The sequence below is a fragment of the Durio zibethinus genome, chromosome 19 (genome assembly GCF_047325235.1).
Source record: "Durio zibethinus cultivar Kanyao isolate XHJ-2024 chromosome 19, ASM4732523v1, whole genome shotgun sequence".
NCBI classification, from domain to species: domain Eukaryota; kingdom Viridiplantae; phylum Streptophyta; class Magnoliopsida; order Malvales; family Malvaceae; genus Durio; species Durio zibethinus.
The window spans coordinates 18,593,556-18,612,360 of record NC_143180.1 but is presented as its reverse complement, the minus strand read 5'-3'; the positions used below and the strand labels follow the sequence as shown (position 1 = coordinate 18,612,360).

At 30.2% G+C, this 18,805-nt stretch overlaps 1 pseudogene; it reads right to left on the bottom strand.

Moving 5' to 3' along the window:
- Positions 1–931: 931 nt before the first annotated feature.
- On the bottom strand, positions 932–2,277 carry LOC111310469 (metacaspase-9 pseudogene; annotated as a pseudogene).
- Positions 2,278–18,805: the final 16,528 nt, after the last annotated feature.

The window sequence follows — 18,805 nt, the reverse complement described above, 5'->3', positions numbered from 1 at the left end:
TTTATTTAGGTAAAAAAATATATTTTTAATATATATTGAAAAAAGATATTGATAGTATGTGTGGTGAATACATAATTTGATAATATTTGTCAAACATTATATATATATATATATATAAATTGATATGATTAGTGATATTAGAGTTTAAGTTTAAATGATATATAATTTAAAAGTTTATGATACAAATTATATATTTTATTTTTTTAGGCATCAATTTATACATTTTTTCAAAATTTAAGTACTAAAAGAGTACTATTATTATTATTATTATTATTATTATTATTATTATTATTATTATTATTATTATTATTATTATTATTATAACAGTTCTAACTTATCTGAAATCTAAACTTGGTACTCTTTTCATAAGAACGGACATTTATAAAAAGAAAAGGTTGCCTCCAAATATATATTTTAATCATTGAAAATTAAAGGTATTAAGATGAAATTTGTCACTATAATATGATTTAATATTGAATTCTATCATTGTACTTTAATTTTATTAAAATTTATCATGTACTTTTAACTGTAATTTCAATTTATTGTTGGACAAAAAGGAAAGAAAATTTAAATATTTCACAAAATATTTTATTAATGCAAATAATAAATTTTATTACCGTACCTTCAATTTTGTTAAAATTTTAACAAAAAATAACGAAATTAAATTTTCTTATGAAAATATTTTGTTAATGAAAATGACAAATTTCTCTTTTTTTAATTCTATGTCAAAAAATAAAAAAAAAATAGAGTAAGATGAAAAACTTTAACTATATTGAATTATAATAAAATTTAATAATAAAATTTAATATTAACTCATAATGCAATAACAAATTTGAAGTTAATCCCGAAATTAAAAATTAAGAAGCACCAATTTTTAGTGCTTTGGGGTTAGCCTATAAGTTTCATTATATAGCTAGTTTGTATCACCATCTTGTATAAATAAAAACATCATCTCAATTATTAAGAAGAAATGTTTCACGTAGAATTGATTATCTCTTATGCAGGATACTGATTATCCAAAACGAAACACAAAGCAAATATACCAAATATCAATAGGGCTTAGCCTCAGGCTGCCACAAGAAAGTAGCATCAGCAATGGCATTACTGCAATAAAGGCAAGGATGCTGCTCAAATTCCTGCGCCTCTAAAACCTTCCTAGCCATCATCACAAGCTGTTTAATGGTTAATGCACCCCAGTTGTCTCTCAGTACAATCTGCACTGCATTGCTAAACGCCCCATACGCCTTTCCTCCACTCTCAATCTGGTTTATGTCAGCTGATATCTCATTTGCTTGGCACCCACTTAACAGAATCCCCCATCTGCCTTCAACGACTCCAATAAATCTGACTCAGGCTGGGGTTTAAGGAATTTGAGTCTGGCACCAGCACCAGAGGCATTTAACGAATGAGTGACGATATCTGATGATTGTTATAGATGTTAGTTGCTGAAGTATGGATTCCAAAGGCATGATCTTAGCCCTGTAGGAAACTGATGATGTTGTGTTAATCTTAATAGTGGAAGGTCGTATTTGTTCTTTCTCTTGGTCAATTAGACCACCATTGTGGCAGGAATCTGAAAGGATCGTGAAGCTTGCTCCTTTTGGTAGTCGATTAACTAATTGCCTGAAGTCCATATCTGCCCCCAAGGTTTTACAGATTGTTCTAGTGACAATACTGAGATTGAAACAGAAGAGCTATAACGTTCCATCTATATAACTAACAATCACAAAGAACCTAAAGCTTCATGCAGCTACCCTTAAGATGGGGGCCAGCAGGATTGGGGTTTGAATTTTGAGCAACTGCAACTCGTTTGTACCCAAAAAAAAAAAAAAATTCACAAAGGAAAAAGATTAATTACCAGTAATGAGATTGAAATCACAAGGCATGATTGCCTCGTCTTGCCTGAAAGGATGGCCAGGGTTCAAGCTTGGAAATTTTGTTCCATGTCCACTATAGTCGAAACATAAGACATCCCTTGCTTCAGCCTGGTTCACCATCTTATTAAGTGCAGCCTTAATGTTTGCGCCAGTAGGCATAACCGAGGACCCTGGCGCATCAGTCGAGCTCAACATAGCAAGGATCAAATCCAAACCATTCCACGAGCACTTCTCTCATGGCTACCACATCATTTATGCATCCATGCAACTCGTGTTGTGTGTTGAGGTAGTTACAACCAACCAAAACAGCCAATCTCTTCTTACCCTTCTCTATTAGTGGTGGGATTTTGAGATCTATGAAAAGAAAAAAAAGAAAAACTGGGTTTTTCGTATTTCTAGTTCAGAGGAAGTGTTCTTGAATATTTTTCTTGCCTTGAGCTTTGATTTATAGTAAATGCGTTTTCAAAGTAGACTTGGAAAATAGTTCAAGCAACCTTCCTGCCTTATTAGATGCCTTTTAAGCGTCGAAAGATTGCTTCGATGCTTCAATCTTGTGAACACAGGAAGACTTATCTTTGACATATGAATTAATAGTCTTTATAAGGTATTAACGTATTCCAAATTTGGACAATTAGTGCATTAATGATACATACTCCAATGCTTCAATTCGCTGAAAAGATTAAATATTGGATATGCTTCAATCTTGTCCTTTGTCTTTATAAGGTACAAAGAATTCTACACGTTGGAACATTTGTCTCAATGGTACGTACTCTAATTGCTTCGATGCTGCTTCGATGTAATCTTTATTATTTACGATATATGAACATTTGCCACAATGGTAAGTACTTCAATTGCTTTAATATAGTCATTTGTTTTTATAAGGTGTTAACGTATTTTACACACTTAACATTTGTCTTAATGGTACGTATTCCATTGCTTCAATTTAGTGTTTATAAAGTTTTTACGTGTTTCATATTTGAACATTTGCTTTAAAGGTATGCATTCCAATTGCTTTAATGAATTGACATTCCACACATGAACATTTGTCTCAATGGTACATACTGCAATTGATTCGATAATTCAATCTTGTCGTATAAAGGAAATTAACACATACTTTGATTTGGATTGAGCAATTCTATATTTGACATTCAGACAGATTAAACAATTCTTTACCTTCACTTAACGTTAGGAAAAGCCAGTGATAACAATTTGATGAATTTTATAATGAATATTTGTTAGCCCTTTTCTTTTTTTCTTTTTTTAAGTTACACTCATAATCAAATATTATATTCTTATAATTAACTATTACATCATTGAATAATCAACTAAAAAATTATAACTTGACCAAACAATCAAATCCACTTACTAGGACCTTAAACTTCTAGAGCCTCCTCCTTGCCATTAAGTCAAAGCCTCATTGGCTTGTGAGCCCTTTCCTTGTTCTCTCACATTAGATTCATAATTCTATACATCATGGTTCAGCTTCCAATTGCATATACATCAAACTCTTGTTTTTCGATAAGGGATTTTGTGATTTTGCTCAATATATATTTTTTTTGAGTTTGTCTAAACAAATTTATTTATGCCGATAATTCATAAGAAATTATTTTCCGACAGTCTCTCAGCAAATTTGAACTTAGGTAACAAAGAAATGAACACATTGTTTCTGTCACTTAAACTAACTATTCATGTTAGGATAGTGACTCAAATCTTAAAAGATTTAGTGAAAAATTAGTCTGAGATTTTTTCAATATTAACTAAATATTACTTGATAGATAAAAAAATTTATAAGAAAAGAACTCTAAAATGAAAGAGATTCTTGATAGGTAAGTTATTATGCTTATATATAGTGAGAGTCTTTATAGAGTTAGGCATGAGATTTAAGAGTGTTATAAGATTTTATGAGATAGATTTACCATAAGATTAGAGAAAATTGAAAGGGTTCATATAGATATGTATGTTTGATATTTGGTGTGTGAATGCTCCATGAGACTAGAGGAGAATGTCCATGAGTATTGTTTATGAGTGAACTAGAGAAGAAGGAGAGAGTTCTCATAGATATGTATATGTGAATGTTTGATTGGAATCATTAGAAATCAATTTGGGATTGTTAGAGATCAACTTAAGATTCATATTAAGATTGCATGCTTGTAATTCTTTATAACTAATGGATTATTTTTATCTGTAGAGGTAGGCAAGCTAAGTGTCGAACCACATTATATTATTAGAGATAAGTTCAAATGATATCAAATTGGTTAAACTTTTTGTTAAATCACATACAAAAAATGAAAAATAAAACTATAAATAGACATAAGTGAAGAATAGTTTTTTTCCCTAATCCTTACAAATGAAATACTTAATAATCAAATAAAAAAAATGAGAAAAGTAGATTTTTACTCTTTTTTTTTTTGACAAATTGAATAATGAATTTATCAAAGAGATAGAAACACATAAGTGCTAAATATTAATAATAAATAAAAAAATCATTCAAAGAGGTCTATAAAAAAATTTAAACTTTTGATAAATTTTTTTTTCATCATTCATGTTCTTTTTTAACATTATAAATTTTTGTTTTAATATGAAAACCTTGCAAGTATAAAATTAAAAGGAAAAGATTAATTATCAATTATTTTTCATAGTAAAATATTTAAGAACACTAAACCAAAACTGAAATAAAAGGAAAAAAAAATCAAATAATCATAATTAAGATTAATCTAATAATTCTAACTTGAATAATCAAGGAAAATGTATTTACAAAAATATAATACTAAATAAAAAAATAAAAGAACATGTCACAAAAAAGTAATAATACTCAAAGAGTTATAATCTTACAACATCCTTTTAGAGCTTATTATAAATCGTTGAAAATTGGTGTAAAATATCAAAAAGTCATACCATTATTTAAACAATGTATCAAGGGTAGAAAAGAATAGAAGAATACAAATGAAAATTTTTTTACAACAGTATATAACATTCATATTCATAAATGTGAACCTCAAGAATTGAGCTATCAATAAATTACATATTATTATAAAAAAATTTTGTCTCCTTAATTACATATTATTATAGAGTTTAAATTTTTAAATAATATAATTTGACCTATTAGTTCTTTTTTATTTTTGTAATCAAACACCCAAATTTAAGGTAATGTAAGTGTAAAAAATTTTAGAGAATTTGAAACAAAATTAAAGCTATTGAATGCATGGCCAATAAGACTTTTATTGTAAAAAAAAAAAAAGAAATATTCATACTTAAAGTAAAAAAAAAAAATTAAAGCCATTGAATAGGTAACAATATTTTTTGGACGATAATTGAAAAAAATATTAAAGATTAAATCAGTTTGTAATTTTAATTTTCAAATTTGAATTGTTGATTATGGTCAAAACACATGACATCATTTGATACTGTTCATATATGAAAAATTTCCCTACATACATAGACTTATTTCGTTTTTTTTTTTTTTTAAGTTAATTTTTGGTTATTTTTTTCTCAAACATATATAATAAATCTTTGGTTCATCATATACTTCAATATATAATTATTTTTTTCTAAAAACATATCTTAGAATATTTTAAATTATTAAAATTTCAAGTTTTAATAGCAATATAATTTTTTTTAATGATCTAATTTTATAATTAATATATGTGTATTCAAATTAATAAAAAGACAAATAATTATTAAAAGGAATCATTCATTTTCTCTAATCGATTTTACGAAGTAGGTGAAATCACTTTGAAATCTTAAATTAATTAAAGTAAATTTGATCATACTTATGAAAAAATATTTAATTTGATTTTTTTATTTAACTTGTTAATTATATGTAGTATCCATATGATAATGAGTTTTTTTTTAGATATTATTTGGATATATATATATATGTAAATTTTATATTTTTATTAAAAATAATATTTTTATGTGTAATTATATAAAAATAATCCTGCATAGTAGGGGCCACAAATTAGTTTAGTTTAATGTTAAAGGTGATATTTAAAAAAAAAATCACCGATAGTAATTAAAAAGTAGCAAAAATGTGTACTGCATCATCCTAGCAGTGATTAATCTACTTTATTTTCAAATAAATGTCATCAATATTTATTCAAATGATTTTTTATTGTTAATTAATTTTTATTTATCTTTTTATTTACTTTAAATGATTTAAATTTCAATCATAAATTAATTTTAATGTGCATTTAAAATCTTATGGTGAGAATTTTTTACATATGTAGTGGAAAGTATTTGTACCTATTAACATTTTCTAAGGTAAATTAAAATGTTAATTAAAAAATATTTTTTTCATCTAATGTAATTTTTTCAGTAAATCCAATAAAAATGAATTTTATAAAAAATATAAATATTCTTTAATTGGTGATCGTAGATAAAAGGTGTAGCCAACCCATGTCAAATTCATCCATTATCAATGACGAGCTCGGCTCAATTGAAAAGCTAAGGTTCAAAGCTCAGCTCAATTTTAATTAAATTTTATTTTTCATACTCGAACTTAATTTAATTAGATTTAATAAATTTATAAATATAAATATTAAACATTTTATTTTTACTAATTATTTATATTACATATTAAATTTATTAAAATAATAAAAATTTTAATTAAGCTCTTCAGCTCTTTTAAGTCAAGTACTCAAACTTGAGTGGATAATGAATGAGTTCCTCTTGAATATATATTAAGTCGAGTTTGAGTAATTTATGAGTATTTGATTGGTGTACACCTCTTATTATATTATAGAAAATTTTTAATATTTTCCTTTGGAATAAAGTATAAATTTATCATTCTACTCATGTAAAAAGTTTAAATATGTCATTAATCTCTCAATTGGTGTAATTTTACTATTATACTTTTAATTTTGAAGTAAAATTACCATCATACTTTTAATTTTAGAGAAGTTAAAGAATATTTAGTAAAAAATTATGTTAGAAATTATTTTATAATTAAAAAAATTCTTAAAAAATTCACAAAAAAAGGCCAAAACCAACTAAATATGCATGATGAAGCATTATATGTAGTAAAAAAAGTCAGAATAAAATAAGAAAAATATAAAACAAGAAGAAAATTTATGATTATGGGACGTTATATTTAATAAAAAGTTCCATGATAAAAGAAACAAATAAAACGAAAAAGTTGAATTTTAGTTTTATTGTTAATTTTTTCTTAAAAGTGTTGATGGTCAAATCAAGTCAAAGTTAAATATGATATCAACATTATACATACTTGTCCAACCTCAATATGGCTCAACAATTTAAATTTCAACTTCTGCCCCTACCAATTCATATTAGTAAATGGTACATTTTAGACCTATCTAGTTTTTTTTTTTTTTTTTTTTTCTAAAAAATATAAAACATGTTATTTTAATTTAATTTTACTAATTTAATTTTTTCTCTTTATTATGCTTTAAAATATGAACAACTTAACATAATTTCTAATATTTACACTATAATATTATATATTTATTCTTTATATGATATAAATTATATTATATATAAATATAAAAATAACATATATTATATATTTAATAAATAGGTGAATATGGCTCAGTCTGTTTTTAAAAAACCACATTTCTTCGTTCAAGCCCATTTTTTGAACTTAATAGTTTTGTCCAGACCTTGCTGAATGTAGAAAGAATTTTTGAATTTAAGCGAATAAATGACTTTGAAATAGATTTATTTTTTTCTCTTACCATAATATTTTTAAATTATTTTTCATATGTTTTAAACATAATTTTACTGAATATTCTTTAATTACTTCAAAATTTAAAACATGATGATAAATTTATTCTAAGATTAAAATTATGTTGATAAAATATATACAATACATGTAAAAATCTTTTAAGAAATCACTATAATATCCTTTTCGTTGTTAGATAAAAAATTGATTTGTAATCAAATTGACTAGAGTGCTTCTATTTAAATCCAAAAAAATTTACAATACACCCAAAAAATGAATCTTTAATGAAATTATTTAAATACTTATTATGTAATTACTTTTTTGTCCTTCATACCTCTTTATTCTTCTTAGTAAGTTTTAAAAATTCATTTCCAGAAAAAGCAGTTATTCATTGAAAATTGATTTTTAAAATTGAACAAAAGTTACCAAAAATTTATTTTCAAAAGCTTCTTCAATATACCAAAAATTTAATTTTGAAAACTATTTAATGTACTGAAAATTTATTTTCGAAAACCACTTCACTATATTGACAATGCAGTTTCGAAAGTAATTTTTTACTTCAATTTCTTTGTTGCATTAGGTATGGAAAGGTAGATTTCAATATCTTGATTAGTGTCTGGCACGATAATATTGGATATCCCTTGCTATAATCTCCAAACGGGTCTTAATGATCTCTCCAAAATATGGGTTGTTTAAATCTAGCAATAAATACCTCTAATCTTTTGACCACACTGTCCGTTAAATAATGTTGGCAACATTTTTTCAATTTTGAAAAATATGCATATGAGAGAAATTGCTAATTATGAAGAAGCACTCGTGTAAGTTGGTTACTGCAATCTGTGTAATGATATAGTCACACTCCATCCCATCAAATTTGATCCCATCGTAATGTTTCCTATCAGTAACTGGCTTCCTTGTAAGTGGGTGTATAAGTGACAGGCTACTAACAGGAAATGTTATGGTGGGATCAAATTTGGTGAGCTAGAGTGTGACTGCCTCATCACACATGGTGCAACAGCTAACTTACACAAGCGACTCTTCACATTTAGCAATTTCTCTTAGATACATTGTAGACACCCAATTGGGTCCAGGTCCAAACCAATTGGGCCTGGCCCAAATGGGTAAGCCCAATCCAATTCTTATTTTGTGTTATTTTTTTTTCTCTTTTGTATTTTACGTATTTTATTATTCATTATTATTATTATATATTAATATATGTATATCTTTATTTATTTATTTATTTTTTCTGTTAATATCTATATGTAATATATTTATATAGTTATATATTTATTATTATATTATAATAATTTTTTTTCTTTCTCTTTTTCTTGTAATTTTTTTTCTTTTTTTTGGTTTATCTTATTGTATCCCTAATTATCTGTTAATAATCTTTTTTTTCTCTTTTCTTGATCCGTATCTTATTTTTTTTTATTATCATTATTATTATTATTATTATTATTATTATTTATTTTATTTTGGAGGGCTAAGATTAAAAGTTGAAGAATCCTACTGTGGAGGGAAATTCAATCAGAAGAGTCCAATTGGATTCAAAGATTGAATCCCCGTCCAAGGAGGAATTGGGATTGATCAGGAACTCCTGATCAACCCCTATAAAAGGCACCTCCTGGAACAGATGAAGAGGAGGGAAAACATCGAGCAAAGCTACTGAATTCGAGAGAAAAGAGGTGTATAGAAGAGTTTTCGAAGGCCAAGGAAGGTTGAGAAGTGTTAGGATAGCTGTAGGGATCGAAAATAATTTTTTAAAAATTTTTGGCGAAAAATTTTTCTGGAAATTTAGTAGAAATTTCCAGATTCCGGTGAATTTTTCGGCGAGGGTTGAATTTTTCAGCCAAAATTCCAGCAAATTTAAAGTTTTCGACGAGCTGCCCAGTTTCCGGCCAGGATCCAGAAATCGACCAACTTTTCGGCCACCTTTCGACGAACTTTCGGCGAAAAAACCCAGATTTCGATGAAAATTTCCAGAATCCGGTGAATCTTCAATCGGAGTTCTTCGATCTTTTAGAGAGAAGAGAGAAAAAAAAGGAAGAGAGAGGGGCGAGAAGGTTTCTGCCGAAAAACAGAGGGAAGTGCCTTGTATACCCTCTCAAAACGACATCGTTTTAGCCTTAAGTAACCTAGAGGATCCGCGCGTTTTGCCGAGATCCGACCCAACCCGAGCGTCGACCCGCTTCCTGACTCGCGCGTGCCTTCCCCCCTTCGAGCCAAACCGAGCCGAGCCGAGCTCCCAAGCCGCTTCTCCGAGCCATTTTTTTCTTCTTTGAGCCGAGCCGAGCCGAGCCGCGATCCGAGCCGCTCCAGGTTTTTTTTTTTTTCATTTCTTTGTTTATTTGTTTTTTTATTTTTTATTTATTAGATTAAGTTTATTTAATATTCTTTTTATCTTTATTTTATTTTATTTTATTTTACTTTTCTTTATTTTTTTATTTTTTATTATTCTATTTTCTTTAAATAAAAATAAAAAATTCCAAAAAAATATTTTTAAGGAAAAGTTGAAAGTATCAATTTTCCTTAAAAATAAATTTCAAAAGGGGTTTTTAAAGAAAAGTTGAAAGTATCAATTTTCCTTAAAAATCAAAATTTCCAAAAAAATATTTTTAGGGAAAAGTTAAAAGTATCAATTTTTCTTAAAAATAAATTTTCAAAAAAAGGGTTTTTGAGGAAAAGTTGAAAGTATCAATTTTCCTTGAAAATCAAAATTTCAAAAAAAAATATTTTTGAGGAAAAGTTGAAAGTATCAATTTTCCTTAAAAATAAATTTTCAAAAAATATTTTTGGAAAAAAGTTGAAAGTATTAATTTTCCCCACACAAGAACAATCATTCTCTCCTTCCCTTTTATTTTGATTTTGATTTTGATTTTTTTTCTTTAAATAATCCGACGACGAAGCCTCTGTAAGTGAAACAGTAGTTTTTCTTGCACACTCTTGAGGTGAGGGGATTTTCTCAATTTTCTGCTAAAAGTATTAGAGTCAATTGAGAATAATTTCCAACAATTAATTGGTTGGTAAAATTTTAAGGCTTTTTGGATAACACAAATTTAAGCTGGTACCATTTTTTGATGGGCATTGTGAGGGTGCTATAACCTTCCTCACACGTAACCGAACTCCCGAACCCTGTTCTGGTTAGCAGACCTGAACCTATTCTTTTAGGGACCCTTAAGCTTAGGTGTTCCTTGAAAGGACAGATTCTTTAGGTGGCCAATTGCACCTAGATAAAAAAGATTGGTGGTGACTCCCTAAAAGTCAATGTCTAGCGATAGATCCTTGGATCTAGATGTTATGACAGCTTGACGACTCCACTGGAGATTTTGAGAGTCAGGCCAGCAAATAATTTGTGTTATCCAAAAACCTAATAAAATTGAACTTTTTTGTATATATGTGTTATTATTCATTCATGTTTATTTACCTTGTTAATTATGTAATTCATGTGCATGTGCATAACATGAGTTTTACACCCGAGCTCTGTCCCTCTAAGAGGGAGTAAAGTACCTATTGCTTTCGTGAGGTCTAACGCCTCCGCAGTAGCTAGCGAAATACTCCCACTCAAATTGAACTTTTTTTCGCTTGTAGCCTATAATGGGTGAGGATTAAGGTGCCTTACTAGTCTGTAATGGACATGGATATAAGGAGCAATTTGAGGACTTTTAGACTCTGACCTTAAAACCGCATGTAGTGAACCTTAAGAGTGCCTACACCTAGGATAGAGCCCTTTCTACCCAATGATAGGTATACCCTGAAATTAGGACACAAAAAGGGTGTTTATCTAATCACTTTGATTGTTTAACTTTGTGTATCATTATCATATGTAATTATGCATTAGCATCACTTTCATTTCATCCATGGAACTAACTATGTTGTTTGTCTGATTGTATGCATCTGCATTACTTTCATGATCATGTTTTAACACAATCATTTGCATCCATTTCATATTAGATTTCATTCAAGAAAATGTACATTTCATTTGTATATCAAAGCATCATACATAAGGCACAGCATAACATTTCTAATCATAAGTATAGTACTCAAGGTCCGAGGATAGCTTCATCTAGCGAAAACCCTGCTCATCCATACAACACAAGATCCAGAGCAAGGCAAATAGAGGAGGAAAGTTCTCATAGATTTGAAAAGCTAGAAAAAGCTCAGGAGAAGATTGAAAGTGAACTAAGCAAGATTCTGGAGGCTCTTAATAACATGAATAAAGAAAAAGGAGTTGAAGGAAATACAAGCCAGCAAGATGTGGCTGACCCTTTGTATCCTTCAAGTTTCGGCCCACCTCAAGCCCAGTCTGCTCAAGAGGTCCCGCCATAATATTTTGCATATCCTGAAATGCCATCAGCTTTCAACCCAGGGCGGTATAATAGCTATATAAATCCTGTCTTCACTGAAAAGGCAATAGAACCAATTCCTGATCTAGATGATTTAAAAGAGAAAGAGAAGGAAAAGATAAGGGTAGAAGCTGAGGAAAGCTCCAAAATTAGCATGCTAGAGCAAAGGCTAAGGGCTGTGGAAGGATTTAGCTTTTATGGGTCAGTTGATGCTGCTGGGCTCTGCCTAGTTCCTGATGTGGTTATCCCCCATAAGTTCAAAGTACCAAAATTTAAAAAATATGACGGTACAAAATGCCCCAAAACTCACATCACAATGTATTGTCGAAAGATGGCAGCTCATGCTCATGATGAAAAGCTCTTGATGCATGTCTTTCAGGATAGCCTTGCAGGCTCAGCAGTCAGGTGGTATGTTCAGTTAGATAGAACCCGCATTCACTCTTGGAGTAATATGGCACATGACTTCATCGATCAGTATCGACATATTATCGATTTGGCCCTTGATCGTTTGTCTTTACAGAATCTGGAGAAAAAGGTAAATGAGTCTTTTAAAGAGTATGCCCAGATATGAAGAGATATAGCTTCATAGGTACAACCTCCACTGACAAAAAAAGAGACCACAGTGTTATTTGTTAGCACTTTAAAACCTCCATATTATGAAAAGATGATAGGAAATGCAACAAAAAATTTCGCTGACATGGTAATCTCTGGAGAAATTATTAAAAGTGCCATAAAAAATGGCAAGTTGAAAGGAGGAGAAACCAAGAAGGCATTAGAAAAGAAAGAAGCTGAAGCTCAAGCGGTGAGTTTTGATAGACAACAATTTAGGGGTTATCAACCCTATCCATCCCAAGGTTACTCTCCATACTATCTTGCTGTGAATAATGCCTCATCCTCCCCATACTAGCTAGCTCCACAACCATCTTATTTTAGCCCTCAAGATCTTACATACAGCCTTAACATTCAAGCTCTTATAAGAACCCAGATTCGCCCTATTAACTAAGCAAGTGGTTCACGAGAACAAAGAACTACTCGAGAAAAACTTGTATTTGATCCAATTCCTATGACTTATACAGAGTTATATCGAGAGCTTTATAATAGCCATTTGATTGCCCCCAGCCATGTGAAGTCGCTTAAACCACCCTACCCAAAGTGGTATGATCCTACAGCCCACTGCGACTATCACTATGGAATTACTGGCCATTTTACTGAAAATTACACTGCTTTAAAGTATAAGGTGCAACGGTTGATCAATGATGGAATGGTAAGTTTTGATCAAGGAAAAGCAACAACATCTAATGTTAGCGCTCAGAGTGAAAGTCAAGAACAGAAAGGGTCCGGAGAGTCACAATGAATTGAGGGGTAAGATGGCTGTAGAGATTCTTCACTTGTTTGTATAGGGGGATAATTTTTGAGAATGGAGATAAAGTTGGTTGAAGCTTTTTTTTGTCATTTTAAGATTTCTTTTCAAGTAATGTTAGATTTCTTTTTTGCAATATGTCTTCACTTGTTATCATTTTAATAAAGGCAAGTCAATGCATTTCATTACATTTTTCTTTTTCACTTGACCATTACTCCATGCTTCGTTACCTTTCATTCCCATTCTTAAATTTCAGATGATGAATATTTAGATAATGGTAACAATAATTATGGGATTTAATTCTGAGAACTCATCCATATTAATATGAGAAGATGATTTGAGCAAAAATAGACTGTTACCGGAGGTGAAATAGATATGTCTTGAAGATGTGTAATCTTTTATACGAGTTCATGAGTTTGTTCAATAGAGGATGTTCAAGAAAGGTATTCACAATTGAGATGAAAAATGGCCATCTTTCCTTTACCATTTGAAAATCCATTTATTGCTACCCTTTTGAGCCTGTTATGATTTTTTTTTGAACCCTAACCAAGGATCACCCTCTACACTGGGGGGCAATTTTTGAAAAAATTTCACAAAAGGTCTCAAAAATGGAAAAAGAAAGAAAAAAAAAATAAATGTCACACATGACTTGGGGTAAAGTAATGAGAATCCTTTGTGTGAAGAAAGAAAAAAGTAGTGAAACGATGTGGGGTAAAATGCCAAGCTGCATCAAATGATCCTTCGGTCTTGAACCTTTTTAATACATGTTTTGAGCCTATTATATCCATTTTTTATGACCCTTCACCTTGGCCTACATTACAACCTTAAAAGTCCATTTGGATCAAGTGTGAATACTCAACTTGAATGATCATATGTTGAGCGAAGGCATGCTCATGATGAAGCAATGGAATCATGCTACATTACTCTAAAAGTTTGATGTATGAAGGATGTCAATAATAGGTGAAGAATGAGAAAAAAAAGAAGATGATGAAAAAAAAAAAGAAAAAAAAAGAAAGAAAAAAAATGAAAAAATGAAAAAATGAAAAAAGAGATTCAAATTGAAAACCTGAAAGGTTGATAGAAAAAGATCTAGGTCAAATGGCTCACATGAATGAAAGATTAAAGACATCTGAAGATCCCTCAAAGACTGGGGCAAAGCTTACCAAGCTCAAGTTGACTTCAACAGTAAATGGAATGAGTTTTTGAAAAAGAATCCTAGATTAATGTTGAGAATTGTCTGAATATTCATCATTCGGACATACCATCCATCTCAATGACATTTCTTTTCCCATTTGTTCTGTACCAAAATAGATCTTTATTGATTATCTTTACCATAGTTCTCTTTCTGTCCTCTTATTGTTACACCCTTAGAATGAATTGAGAAAATGCTTGATTGCATTGTATTTATCAAAATTTGAAATGATAATGAATGAATGAATATGTGCTTAAAAGAATCTTACATTCATTTGAAAAGAAATCTAAGATGATGAAGAAATGGTAGAAACCTAAAAGAGATGATTTGAAAAGGTATATGATATAATGGGGCAAATCTTGAAAAGTGATGAATTGATCGATATGACTTGCAAGTTATGATTGAATGATGAAGACAATCAGTAGACAGAGTTTGTTTTAGAATGGTTAATGCTGGGACATCTATGAGTAATGACCCAGTGATGATGGATGAAACTTGTTTTAAAATTTGTTAGTGCTGAGAAATTCATTGAATGATGGTCAAGTGATGATCGATTGATGAAGCTTATTCCAAAGTATCAAGAAACTGAACAAAGAAGAATGTGAGTGGAAAAGACAATTGAGAGCTACACTGGTTCGATCTTAGAAGAGCAGTGTAATTGGATCTCTGAAGAATCAAAGGGTTTGATGCCTAAGAAAAGAGCTTGAGAAACTTGAGTACCATACATTGAACATGAATTAATTGGCCAACATTTGCATAGCATGCATTGAAATTCATGTACATTTGCATAGCATACACTACTTTCAAGAAAGTATAGTGTATAAATCCAAGAAGCAAGGGTGTTCCAACATCCCACATAGAAAGACAGATATAAAGATATTTTACAAGTTTGAGAAGAAACTTGTCAGGTAAGTTCCTAATTATTGAAATAGGATGTCTTTTGGTATCAGGGTTGATTTATAAGACCTTTGGGCATAATCTCCTGAAATTCCTTCAAACACAACTTTCAACTCCTTTGGACATGATTGTCAAGGAGCAATTTACTTTCCAAAGTCCGTTGCCTCTATTTAGAGGAGCAATTTATTTTTCAAAGTTGTGGTGCCTCTGTTTAGAGGAGCAATTTATTTTTCAAAGTCATGGTGCCTTTGTTTAGAGGAGCAATTTACTTTTCAAAGTCGTGGTCAAAGTCGTGGTGTCTCTGTTTAGAGGAGCAATTTATTTTTCAAAGTCGTGGTGCCTCTGTTTAGAGGAGCATTTTATTTTTCAAAAGTCGTGGTGCCTCTGTTTAGAGGAGCAATTTATTTTCAAAGTCGTGGTGCCTCTGTTTAGAGGAACAATTTACTTTTCAAAGTCGTGGGGCCTCTGTTTAGAGGAGCAATTTATTTTCAAAAGTCGTGGTGCCTCTGTTTAGAGGAGCAATTTACTTTTCCAAAGTCGTTGAGCCTCTGTTTAGAGGAGCATTGGTCAAAAACAAAAAAAAAAAAACAAAAAGAAAACAAAAAAAAAACACAAAAAAACAAAAAATGACAATGTTGAGTTGAGTCTTGATTGGGTGTCTACGTCTTTGCGCAATTTTTGTTTCACAGAAAATGTGCAAAAAGGGGCAGCTGTAGACATCCAATTGGGTCCAGGCCCAGACCAATTGGGCCTGGCCCAAATGGGTAAGCCCAATCCAATTCTTATCTTGTGTTATTTTTTTTCTTTTTTTTTTTTCCTCTTTTGTATTTTACGTATTTTATTATTCATTATTATTATATATTAATATATGTATATCTTTATTTATTTATTTTTTTTCTGTTAATATCTATATGTAATATATTTATATAGTTATATATTTATTATTATATTATAATAATTTTTTTTTCTTTCTCTTTTTCTTGTAATTTTTTTTCTTTTTTTTGGTTTATATTATTGTATCCCTAATTATCTGTTAATAATTTTTTTTTTCTCTTTTCTTGATCCGTATTTGATTTTTTTTTATTATCATTATTATTATTATTATTTTTTATTTTTTTTGGAGGGCTAAGATTAAAAGTTGAAGAATCCCACTGTGGAGGGGAATTCAATCAGAAGAGTCCAATTGGATTCAAAGATTGAATCCCCGTCGAAGGAGGAATTGGGATTGATCAGGAACTCCTGATCAACCCCTATAAAAGGCACCTCCTGGAACAGATGAAAAGGAGGGAAAACATCGAGCAAAGCTACTGAATTCAAGAGAAAATGGGTGTATAGAAGAGTTTTCGAAGGCTAATGAAGGTTGAGAAGTGTTAGGATAGCTGTAGGGATCGAAAATAATTTTTTAGAAATTTTTGGCGAAAAATTTTTCTGGAAATTTCTGGAAAATTTCCAGATTTCGGTGAATTTTTCGACGAGGGTTGAATTTTTCGGCCAAAATTTTGGTAAATTTTGAAGTTTTCGGTGAGCTGCCCAGTTTTCGACGAGGATCCAGAAATCGACCAACTTTTCGGGCACCTTCCGACGAACTTTCGACGAAAAAACTCAGATTCCGACGAAAATTTCCAGAATCCGGTGAATCTTCAACCGGAGTTCTTCGGTCTTTTAGAGAGAAGGGAGAGAAAAAAAAAGGAAGACAAAGAGGGGTGAGAAGGTTTCTACCGAAAAACAAAGGGAAGTGCCTTTTATACCCTCTCAAAACGACATCGTTTTGGCCTTAAGTAACCTAGAGGATCCGTGCGTTTTGCCGAGATCCGACCCGACCCGAGTGTCGACTCGCTTCCTGACCCGCGCGTGCCTTCTCTCGTCCGAGCCAAACCGAGCTGAGCCGTGCTCCCAAGCCGCTTCTCCGAGCCATTTTTTTCTTTCTTGAGTCGAGTCGAGCCGAGCCGCGATCCGAGCCGCTCCAGGTTTTTTTTTTTTTCATTTCTTTGTTTATTTGTTTATTTATTAGATTAGGTTTATTGAATATTCCTTTTATCTTTATTTTATTTTATTTTATTTTACTTTTCTTTATTTTTTTTATTTTTTTTATTTATTTTTTATTATTCTATTTTCTTTAAATAAAAATAAAAAATTCCAAAAAAATATTTTTAGGGAAAAGTTGAAAGTATCAATTTTCCTTAAAAATCAAAATTTCCAAAAAAATATTTTTAGGGAAAAGTTAAAAGTATCAATTTTTCTTAAAAATAAATTTTCAAAAAAAAGGTTTTTGAGGAAAAGTTGAAAGTATAAATTTTCCTTGAAAATCAAAATTTCAAAAAAAAATATTTTTGAGGAAAAGTTGAAAGTATAAATTTTCCTTAAAAATAAATTTCCAAAAAATATTTTTGGGAAAAAGTTGAAAGTATCAATTTTCCCCACACAAGAACAATCATTCTCTCCTTCCCTTTTATTTTGATTTTGATTTTTTTTCTTTAAATAATCCGACGACGGAGCCTCTGTAAGTGAAACAATAGTTTTTCTTGCATACTCTTGAGGTGAGGGGATTTTCTCAATTTTCTGCTAAAAATATTAGAGTCAGTTGAGAATAATTTCCAACAATTAATTGGTTGGTAAAATTTTAAGGCTTTTTGGATAACACAAATTTAAGCTGGTACCATTTTTTGATGGGCATTGTGAGGGTGCTATAACCTTCTTCACACATAATCGAACTCTCGAACCCTGTTCTGGTTAGCAGACCTGAACCTATTCTTTTAGGGACCCTTAAGCTTAGGTGTTCCTTGAAAGGATAGATTCTTTATGTGGCCAATCGCACCTAGATAAAAAAGATTGGTGGCGACTCCCTAAAAGTCAATGTTTAGCGATAGATCCCTGGATCTAGATGTTATGACATACATGTTTGTTAAAATCATAAAAATATTGCAAATGTTATTGAATGGATATTGCTTAGTGGCCAAAAGATTATATGTCTCTACTACTAGATTTGCTAGTTTGCTGATGACGTTTTTAAAGTTAATGTTTCTTATGGTGCTAAGTTATAATGCCAGGAGTAATGGCTTCCATAAACATTTTTAATGTACCAAAAATCTATTGTTAGAAAATTTTAAAGGTTTCAGAAATAAATGTCCAAAAACTACTAAGAAATTTTAGAAATCCACTTTAAGAAATTTTAAAGGTTTTCAAAAATAGATACCTAGAAGCCTTTAAGGGATTTTGGAAATGTATTTATGAAAGCTCTTGAATGATTTTGGACATCCATTTCTAGAAACTTTTAATAATTTTTGAAAATTCATTTTTGAAATATTCAAGTCGCACCCCAAAACCTATAATCCTAAATCTTATAAAATTAAATACGAAATTAGATGAAACAATAGAAAAAACAAATGATTTACGTCTGGTTCTCAACTATCTAATGTCAAATAAGTGATTGGAGCTTGATTTAGGGCTTAATCCTTTAAG